This window comes from Amphibalanus amphitrite, unplaced genomic scaffold (assembly GCF_019059575.1).
Source record: "Amphibalanus amphitrite isolate SeventyFive unplaced genomic scaffold, NRLGWU_Aamphi_draft 000190F_arrow, whole genome shotgun sequence".
NCBI classification, from domain to species: Eukaryota; Metazoa; Arthropoda; class Thecostraca; order Balanomorpha; family Balanidae; genus Amphibalanus; species Amphibalanus amphitrite.
The window spans coordinates 527444-541294 of NW_024881685.1; the positions used below are offsets into that span (position 1 = coordinate 527444).

General features: G+C 49.8%; 1 protein-coding gene across 4 annotated transcripts in view; it reads left to right on the plus strand.

Moving 5' to 3' along the window:
• The window catches only part of LOC122384448 (zinc finger protein 771-like), a 47648-nt gene that overhangs the window by 16291 nt on the left and 17506 nt on the right, over window positions 1-13851 (plus strand). Inside the window, exon 1 of one of the 4 annotated variants that reach the window (XM_043371840.1) lies at window positions 12740-13478. The exons of the other annotated variants lie outside the window; for them this stretch is intronic. The gene's annotated coding sequence lies outside the window, so the exon portion shown is untranslated. Of the gene's footprint in view, window positions 1-12739; window positions 13479-13851 lie in introns of those variants that run through there. 4 annotated transcript variants of the gene reach the window in all.

Below are 13851 nucleotides of genomic sequence, written 5' to 3' on the forward strand. Positions count from 1 at the left end.
GATGCTCTGTCAGCTGAGGGAGGCTGCACCGGAGTCTCACCTGCCGCTGAGATTAGCCGGGGACGCATTTGTTGTTTGGCAGGGGATGGAGTCGCAGCATCGGTTCTCCCTGGACGCGATAAGACAGGCTCTCTACGCAGCTTTTGCGCTGGATCAGTTCGCTGCCTTTGAGCGTTTTGAGTCCCGGAGGCTGGAGGCTGGGGAATCCCCTGATGTGTATCTTGCCGACCTTCATCGATTGGCCGAGCTGTTCGGCGGCATGCCGGACAGATCGTTGGTGTGCAAGCTTGTAGCTGGTTTGCCTGAGCCGGTGCGCCACACCGTCCGAGCCAGCTCGCGCGCCGACTCGCTCGACTTGACCGCTGCATTGGTCATGACGAGGGCGCTGTTGAGTGATGGACGGGCGCAGCTCGCGGCGGCAGGTGTGGCAGATCGTCGCCGTCTGAGATCGACGATGCCATCTCAGTCGGGGACTGGGATGCCGTCTGAAAGACCGGCTGTCGAGGCCCATGCTGCAACCGCTGCGACTGTGCCAGCAGATGTGCGGCGCCGCAGGCGGTGCTGGACCTGTGGAAGTGTCGAGCATCTGGCGGCCGGCTGTCCCCGACGTTCGGGAAACTTGGCAGGGGAGGACGCGTCACAGCCGGCGTCCTCTCCAACTCGACACTGAGCGGCGTGCTGCCAATCACACGGCTGTTGGTGGATGGTCATTGGCGAACTGCGCTGGTCGATTCAGGGTGCACTGATAATATTATCCATCTGTCGCAATGTCCCAAAATTTGTCGATTTGGGTGGGAAACGACATGCAAATGAAATTTATTTTTCACTCTAACCACCAATTTCTAAGAATAATTTTCCACTCCCAACCAAGAAAACCTAGATTTTTTACCAAGAGCAGTTGTGTGGATGCCAGGTTTAGCATCAACACATTAGGGGAGAGTGGGGCACATTCGTGCATGGGGCACATTCGTTTTTTGCAGTTTATGGGAAGACGAGTGACTGCACGAGCTAAAGGTAAATTATGAAAATATGTCTATCATTGCCGCCCTTCGCTCACTGTAGAAGACAACACTGTACCTGCTGTCATGCTGGATAAAAACGCAAATTTGTAATATCCGTGCGCTTTCCAAACTTTTCTCATATCATCCATTTCCGTGATCCTGACTCGGAAATGTGGGTTAACTTTTCAAAATTGAGAGCAAAGAAGCTCACTTCATTCACGGAACTGCTGCAAACTAGTTTGTTGAAAAACTGTCATTTTTTCAATAAGAAATTTCGAAATATTTTACAAATAACGTTGTGGGGTAGGTTCGTGTACGCACTGCTTAGGGGCACATTCCTCCATATTTTTTTTTGTTTTTGCGATTTATGACTTTATCTGTAGTAGTGACGCTCGCCTGACTCAGTCTCGGCTGCTTGCGACGTCGTGACAAGTAGTTCAGGTGTCCTTTGAAAGGTCACGGAGGCGGGTCGATGGCCGGCGGCTGGCACATTCTTGTTGGCCAGCCCATTCTTTCTACATATGTTGTGCAATGCATTCTTGTCGAAAGGAATCAAGTGAAAGGACCCCCTGCCAATTTCTGTTGATAATTTTTTGGCAATGCCCGGTAATTCCTCGAACTTTGCAGGGTGCACGGAAGTGCCCCACCCCTTGCACGAATGTGCCCCATAGGTGGGGCAGTTTCGTGCAAAAGTTCAGAGTTATTAAAAGTCATTTTTCTAATAGAAGCGATAACTTTAGAGGATAACTTTTAAAGAGGAAAAATATCTGCAATAGTTCCTTTCCATACTACAATCAACAATTTTGCCATTGCACTAACCGACGAACAGATATATGGATTTATCCATTTTTTTGCACGAATGTGCCCCACTCTCCCCTACACGCTAGAATAAAATGCATGCTTTTTGTCGTTTCTCACTCTTTTTTGATCTAATCGAATCAGCGGTTTTCCACTCTCTCCCCTCTTTTTATTGGGTGATTTTCCCCTCTGACACCCAAGACAGAACTCGATTTTGGGACACTGAATTCTGTCGTGCTGTGAGCGTTTTGTTAAACGCTCTGTGACCGTGACGACGGTGGGCGATGAGAAGCTCTCCTGCAACGGTGTGGGTCGAGTCACCGTGGAGACATCGTCTGGACAGATGGCGGAGATTTCGGTGCTGGTGATGGAAAAAGAACCTCTGGGAGTGGACATGATCCTCGGCATGGACGGGATCTCAGCTCTGGGTGGAGTCAGCGTCAGGTCCCCGACAGAAGTAGTGTTCTGCGGTGTCGCTGTTGCGTTGGAGGCCGATCTTTCTGTCGATGCCTCTGACTATAAAGTGCAGTTCGACCGGCGGGAGCGGACCTGGAAGGTGTCCTGGAAGTGGTCCGCTGGTTCCGCCCCAGAATACTTGAAAAATCAGGTCGCGATGTACAATATTCCTGAAGGCATTCGTGCGGACTTTGACGGAGAGCTTCGTCAGTGGGTGGCGAACGGCTGGCTGGTTCGGTACGATGAGTCGCGGCTTGGACCTCCACGTGGACTTATTCCGTTGATGGCAGTCAATCAGCCTAACAAGCAGAAGGTTCGCCCCGTAATGGACTACAGAGAGCTCAACTCGCACATCACGGCTCACACAGCTGAGGCCGACGTCTGCGCTGAGCAGTTGAGACGCTGGCGCAGACGCGGAGAAAATGTGGCCGTCGTTGATCTTTGCAGAGCGTACAGGGTGTCCCATAAGTTCCTTCTCACCTAAATTTTTCTTTAAGAGGCTCTCTTATTTAAAGCCACGCTTAATTTATTTTGTAACTGAGCTTTTGGGGTTGCCATGGCAACTGTGAATGTGCTCCACGGTAACTAATTCGTCTAGACAAAATATTTTTTGCCAGAGAGTTCACTTCCTTTGGAGACGGCTTACGCCGCAACATAGAGGTCTCTGATACGGGAACGTCTCGGTATTTAGACCGCACTGGGCCATTCACGACGGTTGAGGGTGGTTGAGGCCATCCAGTATGTAGCCAATGTCTGTCGCTAACTGGACGCACAGTCAACAAGTGACGCCGATGATTTGTCGGGAGTCAATCGCTGCAAGTTTATGCTCTCTTTTTGTCAGCTTTCACGAGTGAGCCATGTGGCCAAAACTGTGTGGCGCCAAAATGGCCGTCAAAAAGGTCTTAGCGTTAGAAAGTTGGTAAACAGGCTTTTCAGGATGTATTACCAGCTGACTTAGAGTATCATTTCGGGGTACCTAACTCAAGGTGACTTAAGCTCTACTTACCGGAGGGCTCAAAACAGTCAAAAACGTCTTAAAATGGCCAAACATGTGTTTCGTTATGCCTGAGGCTAAAAAAACTGAAGGGTCGATGACATCAATGTGGTCATCTGGACTACCTAGTCCGTGCTCGAGATAAAACACCCGTCCAAACCCCAAAACGGTCCCATATGGGCGACGGAAAAGGCCTTTGTGTCATCCAGCTTTATTCCTATGCAAAAGGCCAGGGTCACGGTAATGTGGGGTAATATGCGTCCAGACACTGATCACGTTGCGAATGATGCTCCAGAAACAGTCTTGGGACGCAGAATGCTTCTCCAAGAAGATCTAGGAGGAGTTTCAGCTTTCTAGCTTAACTTGAACCGCAAGTATGACCACATTTTTTTAGTAGAAAATGGCATCCGGGAGGTCGTAGGCCCATCTTCAAGCAAGACAGTGCATCAGTGCAGAGGTCAAGCAAAGCATAAAAGCAGTGCCAGGAGACTGTGATAGGCGTGTGTGGCAAGATCACATCCCAGGCAACTCATCAGATCCAAATTTCATAAAAATGTGTTGGGAATATTGAAATCGAGGCTCGTCGAAGCGAAGCGGTGTTCCAGCATTGAGGAGCTCACGGCGCATGCCAAGTCAGTCTGGGCCAACTTCAAGCCTGCTATGCTGCCAAACATGCCGGTTGGCATGTCGCAGCATGTATTCATGTATTTGCTTATGAAATGGGGAGCACATTGAGGGGTTATAAACATATCAAAACGCAATGTACTATGTTTTACATGCAAATAAAAGGTGAGAACGAACTTATGGGACACCCTGTACTTGCAGCTGCACGTGGACGAGCGTTTGTGGCCCTTCCAGACGGTGATGTTGGATGGTGAGCGCTTCTGCCTGACGCGGATGGGATTTGGTCTCAGCGTAGCGCCGGAAGTGATGCGTGCCGTCGTGAAGACGATTCTGGAGCAGGACCCACTGGTGGAGCGTGGAGTCTTGGGCTTTGTGGATGACCTGCTCGTGGACGAATCGGTCGTCGATGCCGAGTACGTTATCGATCACTTCCGTCAGTTTGGCCTAGATTGTAAGCCGCCCGTGCGAGCAGCTGACGGCGCGCGTATCTTGGGCCTGCGTGTGTCCAGTGGACACGATGGACTGCAGTGGGCCTGAGACCGTCCGGTCGAGGCTCCCCTGCCAGACTGACCCGGCGTGCAGTGTTTTCCTGGTGCGGCAAAATCGTGGCCCATTTTCCAGTGTGTGGCTGGCTGCGCCCCGCGGCTGCGTTTCTCAAGCGCAGGGTGAACGGCCTGACGCGTGGGTGGGATGACGAGGTCGAAGATGACGCTCTCCGGGATCAGATGCAGGATGTTTCGAAGTGGATTGCGGAATGCGATCCGGTCCGTGGGCCGTGGTGTGTGAACGGCCATGCTGCAGTCGTGTGGGTAGACGCGAGCTCTCTGGCGGAAGGAGTGGTGATCACGACACCAGAGGGCTGCGCGATGGAGGACGCCAGTTGGTTGCGACGAGACGATAGCTCACACATTAACCTCTCGGAGCTAGATGCCGCAGTCCGAGGTTTAAACCTTGCCGTGGCATGGGGGATGAAGGACGTCGAGCTACGCACGGACTCTGTGAATGTTCACCGATGGCTCAGTGACGCACTGACCGGACGCGCGCGGCTCCGTACGAAGGCGCAGAGTGAGCTGCTGATCCGGCGGAGGGTCAGCATCGTCAGGCAGCTTGTTGAGGAGCTGTCCCTCAGTGTCTCTGTGACGCTGGTGCGTTCCTGCGAGAATCGTGCCGATGCGCTGACACGTGTGCCGGGAGAGTGGCTCCGTGCTGATCATCGCACAACTGTGGCTGCTGCCGTGGTCGTGCCCGCTGGAGAGACTATCAGCTGCAATCAGGGACGTTCACGAGAGAGCTGGTCATCCTGGCGTCCGGGGCATTCCACGTCAAATCGAACAAAAATCGGCTGTTTTGCACCTTACCATCAGCGATTTCATTATAAATTTGTGAGCGAGTTCCTGTGTGGCCCCGGACATTACATTGATGTTTTTTGCACATTCTGACCACAGGTCTTCTAAATATAGGACATCAAATTTTTACAAAATGTTGCATCTTTATATTTTTGAACGACCATAACTTTGGTTGTACTTGTTTGATTTGAATGAAATAAACCTTACTGTTTAGGTAATTTCTTAAGCATTTGTTTAGAAATGCACCTACTTAAATATATGACCTTGAAATTTGCTTAACTCTGTTCTTAAGCACAAATATTGAAATAGCAAAAAACACGTCACCTTCGATTTGGCTCATTTTCATATATTTTATTGCCTACCATACTCTTAACAACCTGTGAAAAAATTAGAGTGGGCCATTCATAAGTTTTGAAGAAAATTGCACATATGCAAACGTATGTTAGCACGCGCAGTGGAGGGGGAAGAGCGAATTTCGCCCACCCCTCCTGTTTTTCGCCAATACCTCATAAGATTAATGCGAAATTAATTATGGCTACCTGTCAAGAATTGAATTGGACATCTCATCGTGCAAGCAATAAGAAAATCGGTTCATCTACGTGTTGCACAAGGGCGTTGGACAGACGGTAGTACCTAAGGTCACTCTTATGCTCCTTTTGCCTGGTTCTAATGCCCCTGTATGTTTCACCGACGTAACATTTATCACATGCACCACAAGGAATTTTGTAAACGACACTATCCTCATTAGTAGAACCTTTCTTCTTCGTTTGCACAAGGTTTTTAATGGTCAGGCCCGCTGGGGATGAAATATTGATAGTTTCCCTTGCAAAATTGTCCACAGCTTCTACTTCTTTTGATGCTGGGACTGAGAGATACCTCCTCTTGCTATTCCTTGTGGCGTTTGAAGCTCTAGCTCGTATTTTGACGGCCCTCTTCTCTAGCTGACATAAAAGACCTGGCGGGTACTTGAGTCCAATAAATACTTCTTTAATGTAGTTCAGCTCGTCCCTGATAAATTCTTTGTTGGACAATTTTGCATTTACAGGGGCATTAGAACCAGGCAAAAGGAGCATAAGAGTGACCTTAGGTACCACCGTCTGTCCAACGCCCTTGTGCAACACGTAGATGAGGCGGGACATCTCCCCAACTGGGATAAAATCGGTTCACAACTGTTCTAGTAATAGCGGTGTAAAGTGAACATCCTGTCGCCGCAGCGACGCGGCGACTCGGCAGCCGGGGCCGACCGCTACGCGCCGCCTGAATTGTAGACTGTGCCGGGACGGAACGGAACGGTTCCGTCTTTACATCGCGCTCCCTACCGCTGATTACCTTCGATTCGCGTCAAATTTTGTGAGAAGACTAAGAAACGTACAGGCAATCTTATGGTGAAAGAATTTTGAAAATCGGTTGGTAAACAATTGAAATATGAACGTGTAAACACAAAATTGTGATTGCTGCGTTTCCCGCATCGGCCGGGCCCGCCTCAGCCGGCGACATGTTACTCTTAGCAGGCCTCTAACTGCCATATTTATTATTGGATTAACTAGAAATTCCCCATACATACTAAAAAATGTATGTTCTTTCGTAAAGTGAAGATCAAAAGACGTGAAGATATCGTTGCGTGATAATGTTTTCGTTGAATTTACTTCATGATGCATTTCCACACGGCTCAAAATTCACCGCAAAATACCGTTTGCCTGAGACACTTTTACTATGGAACGTGAATGCTTGACTACGATGACTATGCATTTCCATTCTCGCAGAGTTTGGGATATCACTAATCAGCAATCATTCATTTCAGAAAGTGTGCACAAGCAAGCATGTCTTGACTCTGTCTTTCAAGGTCACGCGCGGTTGCGTGATGTTGATGCATGAAAACGGCGTTTGCCGCGAAATTTATGAATGGCCCACTCCAATTTTTTCACAGGTGGTTAGGAACATTGTGACAGACATAATATGTAAAAATTACCCAAATCGAAGGTGACGTGTTTTTTGCTATTTAAATTTTTCTGTTTTTTTTTATTTTTTTTTCTAGTTTTATTCACAGAATGTTCACACACTGAGAAAGCATCAGCAACACTATTAAAAAAATGACGTATAATGAGAATACCTGCCCGTCTGGGCGGGCCGGGACGACACTTTCAGGCCATTGCCGCCCCAGCCCCAGGGAGAGCTAATAAGAGACACCTCCCTGGCCGGGGAGAGGTGTAGGATACCGTCCCCCCCCCCCCCGGGGCTCCAGACGGGCCGCCCGCCCCCGCCCGCGCTGCCCTGCTTAATAATGGCGTATGGATATAAAACGCATAGGCAAACACTCGCAGGGGCAGCGCCCCTATCACGCCGACCGCCCGAGCGGGACGCCATCGCGCAGTCCGGCCGAGCGGCCGGCGGACCGACCCTGCATGCAGCGTGCTAGGGCCGTTGTGCAGGGCCGGTCACGGGTTAGCCCGGATGGGTTAGGGGCGGGGGCAGCACAATGCACAGTCCATCACCAATGCCGATCAGTCAGCTGCGGATGGTCCGGGAGCACATTGTGCTCACACGGAGGCTGACGTACGTACACCATAACCATACACATACAGCGACGTACACAAATACATAACAATCCACGTTCGGAGCTGCTACTGGTGGCGGTGCTCCATCTCCACAGTGTTACGGAACGACAGTCCGAGAGGGGCCCACTTTCTATCGTGCTCATTGTTCTTATTATTAATTTTGGCATTATACTTCTCACTGTCCTTGTCTGCTTTCAGGATTGCAATTAAAGCCGAAATTGATGGTACTCTTTTTGAACAAATGATGTGCACTGCAGCACTTACACAGTGATTTGCCAATGCATCATCCGTTATTCCCAGAATTACCTTTTGTAATGCGATTTTTTCAGCTAGAAAACCAAGTTGCTTGCCTCTAAACCACGCTTTCAACTCAGTCCATAGGCCTTTGGCTCTCGGACAGAACCAGACTCTGTGTTGAATGTCATCTAGTTGCCCACAATATTCACATTCATCTGAGTTCCTGATGTTCATCATTTTTAACAAGCTGTTTGTCGCTAGTATACGAGTAATTATTTTATATTTCGTACTTCTGTACTGCATTGGGGTTTCTTTTAATGTTAAATAAATTTCACTCCAATTTAAGGCAGGGAACTCGCTTTCCCATTTCGCCTCCCATTTGTTGTTTTGGCATTCAGTTTTCTTTCTTACTAGGACATTGTACGCATTAATGACTCGAGTTTCTGGGCTTAAAATAAAGCCAATGACCGGATCAACAATTGGCTGTTCCACCTTGTGCCTGTCCTGTGATGTGACCCAATGATTGGGAAGACTACTAATTAAAGCAGAAAAATCAAGAAAATTTGCCCCTACCCGATAAGTCTGGTTAAACTCATCAAAAGTCATCAACATGCTGTTAGACTTCAAAAGATCATTTAAAGTCCTTATGCCACTTTCGTACCATCTCCTAACCCAAGTGCACTTAAACTTTGTGAAGTCGGAAAAGAAGATATTACTTCGAGTAATGTCATCATCTTCCATTCGGTAACTATCTCGGAGATCTGCTAGATCTGCTAAATTTTTCTGTTTTAATTCAAGGTCAAATGCATTTCAAGGTCACTTCAATTTAATTTTATAATTAAAAATCAAAGCCTATATCAATTGCCTATAAGACCCTGTTAATATCATTTTGATACCGGAAAAGGAACCAGAGTTATAGCCATTTAAAAAATTGATGTGTGGCATTTTTCGCTATATTCGATGACCTATATCTCAGCGATACGTTATCAAATTTCGAAAATATTATACGTAACTCAGTTTTGAACCATGCCCAGTCTGCCTACAAATTTTCAGAAAAATCGAAGGGGATGACGGATTTCGGTGTTTGATTTGACGTGGAATGCCCCGTCCGCAAAACACTGTATTTTGCGCGCCGAGATGTGACGAGGAGCGTCAGGCGTGCCGACGTGCAGCTGGTGGTGTCTCGGTGTGACATCTGTCAGTCCATTGATCCGGCGCCCGTTCAGCTACCGCATGGGTCGAGGTGAGCGGGCTGTGGGAGCGCCTGGCGATCGACATCACGCACTATCAGTCTCAATCGTACCTGTCACTCAGCGGCGTCACCACGGTTTCAGAACTTCTAGGGACAATTTTCCAGGACGTCGCCACAAACCTTTGCTTGAGTCTGGTCGCCAATACCCACCTACCCCCAAATCTGCGTTCCTCGTTGGATTTCGGCCACTGTAATTTAAAAACGAGGGAGAAAAATTAATATTTAGTTGGGAAAAAACGAAGAAGTTACGCGGTAGTAGGCAATAAAGGCATATTCATCGATCATGAAATGCGTGCCCACATCCTTCTGCCTATGCATGTGACACATAAGTATGCATTAAATCGTATAATCGACTCCAACTGCTCATCCTTGAGCTGCTCTGCTCGCAGCTCCTCGGCACTCAGCGGTTTGATTCCCATCTCAATGACGGTACAAACCGACCGAGTGCACGAGTCGAGGTCGATGACCACTGTCACTTTTTGACTTTGCCCTTCTTTCATTGCCCTCCAAGACAAACGGCTCAGTCCATCCACGTGCGGTATTTCGGGCCCCGGGCGATGCCGCATCTCGAACTCGGAATCGGGCACGAGCAGCCTCAATGCATCCTTCACAAGTCGACCGTCAAGGTAGTAAAAGAACTTCTCAAAGAGCAAAGACGACCACTAGGCAGGGGTGCGGAGCCGGAGCTGGATCCGGAGCCGCCGGAGCCGGCATATTTTGCCCGGAGCCGGAGCCGGAGCCGTTAATAGCTGGCGTGGGTTTCTTGAGCCTCGTGACAATCGAATAAGGGCCCGGGCCCCATTCGCTGGTTTTTTTTGGGGGGGGGGGAAATTATATGATTACCCCTGATTTTCCCTTGGGGGCCCTGGCATCAGGGCCTTTGCATGGCCCTGATCCTACCCGTCGTCTCCAAACCCCACTCCGATGTTCCAGAGGGAATTGATTTAGGAAATGTTGGCTTGACCAGCGGCCGGCCCAGAGCGGCGGCCCAGTACCGCCCTGATCCTGACCTCCCGCCAGGTCCACGCGCACTGTGGTGACCAGCCCCTCATACAGCTGAGTCTGCCCCAGCTCGTAACCGGCGTGCAGCTGCACATCGTCATCGGTCGGGTTTATAAGCTGGGCCTGAATGTAACCAGCCGAGCTCGTTTCAGCAATCATGCTGGGCACCTCTAGAATCGGCTCGGGTGTCTCCTCGGGTGACTGGGAAACAAACTTGACCAATTTCTTGGACGAGTGCCGGCCTGCCATATCCAGCTTTACGGCGACCACACGCACGTGCCTGGAGGCCGGAGGGCACCGTCACATCTGTCGGGAGGCACACCGCTCGCGGGCCTTTTTATTTACCGTGGCGATGTTGACGCGACCGTTCGCAAGGCAAAACACATGTGTTCGGAGAGCTGAGCAAGTTGCGCCATTATCGTGTCCCGGGTTCTTTGCGTGTCCCCAGTAGAGGGAGCTCCAAAAACTTCTAGGGACAATCCCTAGTAGTTTTCGATGATTTCAAAACTTCTGGGGACAATGTCCCTAGTGTCCCTAGTGGTGGTGACGCCCATGCTGTCACTTATCGATTGTGGTCCATCGAGGTTTTGTCTATGGGGCCTGCTGCGCCGTCCAGACGCTGAAGCTGTGACCGAGTTCCTGAAGAGTTTTCTGTGAACGCGGTGCGCCGTGTGAAATACTCTGCGACAACGACACAGTTTTCCGCGGGCATCGGTTCGCGGCGTTTGCGGCAAAATGGGGCATTGCGCTGCGATTCAGAGCAGCGTATGCTCCAGCTGGTAATGGCATCATCGAGCGTAACCACCGCACGGTAAAGGTGATTGCTGAGCTAGGAAGAGGTGTTCCATTGAGGAGGCAGTGCACATCTACAATATCACGCCACGAGACGAAGAGAATGAAGAGGAGTCACCTGCAAGTGGCGTCTACCGATACCGTGTGCGAGATTGTGTGCAACACGCTGACCGCTCGCTCGAAGGTGCAGCGGAGGACGTGCACCAGCCTGTGAGAGGCTTGGTGGCCGGCGAGCCGGTGTGGGTCCGCCAGCAGGGCTCTCGATGCACAGACAGGTCACGGCCGGGCGTCGTAACCGCCGTGCTGTCGCCATGGGTGGTAGAAGTGGACGGGGTACCCCGTCACGTCAAAGATCTGCGGCGGCGGCAGGGAGTCTCTCCGCACCGTGATGGAGCGGCTGCGCAGCGAGGCGTGACGCGGTGCTCCGCCGGGCCCGCGGTTGATGATCTGCCGTTGCTCATCACTACGAGCGTCGCGGCCCCCGACTCGGCGGCCGTCGTGGCCGGCGACCCGGCTGTGGCGGTTGGTGGAGCGCCGGGGAGTGTGGCGACTGTAGCACCCGCGGCATCTTCTTCTGGCACGTCATCGGCCGTGTTGACACCGGCGGCCGTTGGAGCGGCGCCTGAGACTTCTTCGGCGGAACCAGGGGCGACTGAGCAAAGTGGTCTGCGTCGAAGCGCACGGAGACCAGTCGAAGTGAAACGCTTCTGCTGCGAGTTTGGTTATTGTGTGGATTCGCAACATAATTAAGTGATCTTGAAGATCAGGTGGGGGTGTGGTGTTAGGTTAAGTTCGGTGCGTACCGCCCCAGCAAGCTGCCTGGGAGCGCCCGTGCGCAGCCCCGAGACTGCCTGGACTCGCCCGGGGCGGGACGTGACCAGACTGGGTCGGTCGCGCGGCGCCCGGCTCGCGCCAGTGCACATTGCCCCAACAGACGGTAAATAACTTTTGAAAATACCCATCTCCAATATTAGTGTTTTCTGAACCAAAATTTTGCGAGGAATCCGATGGTGTGGTCCCCGAAATCTGAAAAATTTCCATTTTTGAGATAGCACCTATTTTTTGAAAAGTAAATATTCGTCATGCATAAAAGTCAAATAAATTGAAAATATAATGAGTGAATATTTGTAACAACATAAGAATGTATCGAACATAAATTAGTGATATAATTTATCTGCGATGATACTATATCTGCTCATACATGTACATAAACTAGTACATTAACCCTCGCCGGCCGAGAAGGGATGGGACTGGTGCCACCTCATAGGATTTTTTCGCGATAGCTCAAAACACGCTGAGGATAGACAGCTGAAACTTGGCATACCTAATCTTTTATTCAAGGTGGATCTTTTGACACCAACCACCCTTTCAGGTCAGGTCAGGTCACTGACCTATGACGTCATAAATGAGCCTCTGCGAGGTCCTCAAATGTTGCAACTTTGCAACGCCCTCAGTGCCAGAGGAACTTTCACAGGAAGATGAAACTTACAGGACGTAGTATCCTCCAGAGGTCTCACAACTTGTATATCTCGGATTTTTCCCAAAGGTCACATGAGGTCAGTTCGGTTACGTGACCTCACCATTGTAAGTCAATGGGGAAAAATACGAAGACTGTAATTTTGGCGCCGGAAATGATCTAAAACTGTCCCAAGCACATGAAATCGTGGTTTCATGCACTTCTTGTAAGGTCCGATCATGAAACCACGATTCCATGTGCTTGGGATAGTTTTAGATCATTTCCGGCGCCAAAATAACAGTTTTCATATTTCCCCCATTGACTTATAATGGTGAGGTCACGTGACCGACCTGACCTCATGTGACATTTAGGTTAAATCCGAGATATACAAGTTGTGAGACTTCTGAAGGATACTACGCCCTGTAAGTTTCATCTTCCTGCATGAAAGTTTCTCTGGCACTGAGGGCGTTGCAAATTTGCAACATCTGAGGACCTCGCAGAGGCTCGTTTATGACGTCATAGGTCAGTGACCTGACCTGACCTGAAAACGCGGTTGGTGTCAAACGATCTCTAATTCATGTTCGACACATTCTAGTGTTGTTATACAAAAATCAATTCATTATATTTTCAATTTATTTGACTATTATGCCTGGCGAATATTTATTTTTCAAAAAATAGGTGCTATCTCAAAAATGGAAATTTTTCAGATTTCGGGGACCACACCATCGGATTCCTCGCAAAATTTTAGTCCAGAAAACATTAAAATTGGAGATGGGTATTTTCAAAAGTTATTTACCGTCTTTTGGGGCAATGTGAGTGGGCTGGCGGAGTGTGCGGGACGCGGGCGGAGTGAGCGTGACGGACTCGGACTCTGAGACGGACCGATCGCAGACGGACTGGACGGGGCCCGTCTGCAGGAGACGACTACACGTGTGCCGGTGCGTCTACATTAGACTTCACTCCAAGTAAGTCCCACTACTTGCGATTACACTGGCCGCCAGCCGGTGGCCAGAGCCGGTGACGCCGACTCCGTGCTGTCCGGCCGCCAGCCGGTGGCCAGAGCCGGTGACGCCGACTCCGTGCTGTCCGGTCGCCAGCCGGTGCACGGTCTTGCCGAATACCAGATTAGCGCGAATTTAATCAAAAACCCGACTTTCGATAAAATGTTATTTATACCTATCAATTGGTAGGAAATTGTCCGAAGTTATCGAATAGAACCTTATTCTTAAGCCACTTTATCATTTGAGGACTTATATCCCTGCCGAAAGTAAACCCACGCTCCGGTTCCTGAAATTGGGCTATGGTACTGAGAAATATGCCCAGTTTTCAATGTAAATT